The sequence below is a fragment of the Phyllostomus discolor genome, chromosome 6, assembly GCF_004126475.2.
Source record: "Phyllostomus discolor isolate MPI-MPIP mPhyDis1 chromosome 6, mPhyDis1.pri.v3, whole genome shotgun sequence".
Lineage (NCBI taxonomy): Eukaryota > Metazoa > Chordata > Mammalia > Chiroptera > Phyllostomidae > Phyllostomus > Phyllostomus discolor.
In genome coordinates this window covers 163,117,332-163,120,984 of record NC_040908.2, presented here as the reverse complement: position 1 = coordinate 163,120,984, position 3,653 = coordinate 163,117,332, and positions in this window count along the sequence as shown.

Below are 3,653 nucleotides of genomic sequence, written 5' to 3'. Positions count from 1 at the left end.
GTCCCTTGACCTGAAATTCTGCTCTTCCTTCCTAAACCTTCTGTAGGAACGTTTGCATTATGGAAGCCCAGAAGGAACAGAGGCTACCATGGCTCTTGCCAAAGCAGAATTTACCCAGCATTCACTGTTGCTCAGCCAACTAAGCTGCTCACAACCCAGGTGGAGCTAGAAAGAAGCTGTACTGATGCGGACACCAGCCTGCAGTGTCCGCAGTGTTATGGATGAGACGAGACAAATTCACACGGACTACAGAAATCCCGTGGAAACAAAGGGACGTCATGGCCACTCTCTGAGTGAGAGAGGGCCCTGACCCCTGCCTGGACAGGCTTTTATTTCTTCTCTGAGCACATTACATCGAGGATGGTCCTCATTTACTATGCACAGGTTTGCTTTAGGTGGTTACCTCTTACAGAAAGCAAAGGAGAAGAGGACGTTGCTAATTTACATCAAAAAAGAAGGGTTTTTGCAAATGTAAAGGGAAAAGTGATTGAGGTGGTTACACTCATCCTTGGGAGGTTTAGCACAGATTTTAGGAAGTTACTTTAAAGATATACAGTAAACATTTGCTGCCTCAATTCAGGGTGAGGGAGTTGTAGCAAAAAGCAAGTCTCAAAGTAGCCTAGGTACAATGCAGGCCTAATTCCCCACGGGAGAACCTATCCATGGGCATGGGTCCTGTGTGCTGGACCTTGCTTTCCACTGGCCTTTCCATGTGGAAGCTGAGCTACATTTCCCACACCACGCAGAACAGTCTCCTATACTGTACTTCAGTCTACCTGAGGGAGACAGGAAAAGCCTTGTGGGGCAGGTCACTAGCTGGGGCCTAATAAGAAGAATGTCAGGTAGGCAAGGGGGTGGGCTGCAGCTAGGGGTGGGGCTGGCACATGTGGATGGGTCCTACAGAAGCAAGAGAGCCTAGACGAACTCTTTCATGCAGCTTCGCGCTGACCAGGAGGTGACCATTACCAGTTCTATTCCTGGAATACGGTAGGATAGTTACCTGCACCATCCCGCTAATGGGGTGGGGAGGGGGGCAGGCATGGAGATTCTGACCAGCAGTGACTTTTAAAGAGAAAAATAGTTTTTCATTTTGATTTTTTTTTTTACTTTTATCCTCACCCAAGGACATGCTTATTGATTTTAGAGAGAGGGGAGAGGAGGGGAGGGAGACAGAAACATCGATGTGAGAAGCATCAATTGGTTGACTCTTGTATGCACCAACTGGGGATTGAATCCAAAACCTAGGTATGCGTTCTGACCAGGAATCAAACCCATGACCTTTCTGTGTACAGAATGACACTCCAACCAACCGAGCCACCCAACCAGGGAGAGTTCATATTTTTGGAGATGTTTAAGAAATCTAGGGGGGAAGGGGGGAGGGTTGGGTGGGGGGCTGGAATGGGAGTAGGGGGAGAAAACTGTACTTGAACAATGATTAAAATAAAAAAAATTAAAAAAAAATCTGTGCCAAACATAAAAACACTAAGGTTTTGTCTGTTTTCTTCTAGGAGTTCTCTGTTTTTAGCTTTTACATTTAGTCCTATGATCCATCATGAATTAAATCTAATACAGGGTCTGGCAGAAGTAACGCCTGCTTGAGTGTGGTTGGTAGGGTGCATGAAAGTCTCACATGAGACAGACAGCAATTTGAACATTCCACCTAAAATGTTATATGGTGTGCCTGAGTATGTTATGTTAGAGAATTGTATGCTTACAATTCTGTAATAAAAAGGGGAGTTATTTGTGCCAGATCCTTTATATGGTAGAGTTGGAGACTTTTTTATATCCAGTTGTTTGAAGACAATTTGTTGAAAACTTACCCTTCCCATACTAGATTGCCCTTCCACCTTTGTGAGAAGCCAAGTGACCATATGTACACAGTTCTATTTCTGGACTATAGTTCCTTGGACCTATTTGTCCATCTTTATATTGATACTCTACTATCCTGACTGCTGTAGCTTTGTAGTAAGTTTTGAAGTTATGCCGTGTTGCCCCTCCAAATTTGCTCTTGTTTTTACAAAAATTGTTTTGGTTATTGTAGGTCCTTTGCAGTTAAATATAAATTTTGAAACCAGATTTTTCATAAACTTACCCCCCAAAAAAGCCTGTTTGGACTTTGACTGACATTGCATTGTATTAATTATAAATCAATTTGAAGGAAACCGACATCTTAAGAATACTGTTTCCAACCCATGTGTTACAGGGTGCAGCCAAGAGGAGGGCCCCAAATAGGGATTTGGGATGGTGCCCAGAACTCAGAGTGTCCAGGAAATATTAGGATGTCCTCACCCCTCCCCCGCACAGGTGTGGATTGGAGGGACAAATGGAGCAGGGCCATTGAGAGCTGTTTTGCATAGCAACAGCTTTGCAGCTAACCCCTGCCATGGACATTTAACATACCTATAACCTTTAACTGGTTGCATAGATAATGTTAAATAGCTGTGGCCATGCTCTGAGCCAGGGGAATGGAAGCAACTTCCCCCCAAGATGTAACTAGGAGGTAACTCCCCCGAGTTACAGCGCCTGTGTGGGAACTTGGAGATGGTTGGCTCCATGACATGGGGCCACACCTGCTCAGATTCAATATGGCAGCCCAGTAAAGCTGGAAGGATACGAGAGTGCTGACAAGTGTAGCCAATTGTGGGAGGAGTCGGAAATGGGGCTGCCAATTGTGGGAGGAGTCGGAAATGGGGCTGAGGAAGATTGGCTCGGGGATTTAAACCGAGACACGGCAGCCATTGAAGAGGAGAGACTCAGCAGCCATTGGAGGGAGGACCAGAGCCAGTGCAGACAGAACCACCCGGTTTTGGCAGAGTGGAGAGTCCTGCAGCCGTTGTGCAGAGAGGACTACAAGGCTGGGGCAGTGGAGAGAACCACATGGCTTTGCCAGAATGGGGATCCCCGCAACTTTAGTAGGGGGAACCGGCTTTAGCAGAGATCCTGGCAACACAGCTGATGGTGCCAGGAACCGAGGGAGGCCTACCAGCTAAGACGGATTACTGGGAAGAACCAGGAGCTGTCTGAGCCATGGACTTCTATTTCTTTTCCTGAGATACAGTACCCCAGACTGGGCAAAGGGAGGAAGGAAGGACTGTGTGTGTTTGTGGGTGTTTTAAGGGGCTTTGGGATTTTGATGAAGACATTAGTTAAATACTTTAAGTCTGTACAGCATTAAATGAACATTTCCTTTCCTTTTCATGAATCTCTGGCATTGAGAGATGTCTTTCCTATAAGGTGGCAGACATAACAAACCTGGGGGGTTCCTTTCGGTAATAGTATATTACCTCCCCCACCCCACCCCCACCCCCGGTGTTCTGTAACACATAAACAGTATGTGTGCCCGTTTAGGTCTTCATCCATTTTTCTCAGCTGTTTTATAGCTTCCTCTCCACAGGTCTTTCACATCTTTTATCAAGTTTATCCCTAAGAGTTGGATAATTTTGGACATTAATGTAACTTGCATTGTATCTTAACTTCTGACTGTGCCAGGTGAGTATATAGAAACACAATTAATTTTTGTATATTGATCTTATACCCTGCGGCCATGCTGAACGCACTTCTTAAGCCTTTGGTAGACACTATCAGATTTTCTACAGGTCATCTCTGAACATAGTTTGACTTCCTCTATTCTGGTGCCTTTTCCTTTACGCCCC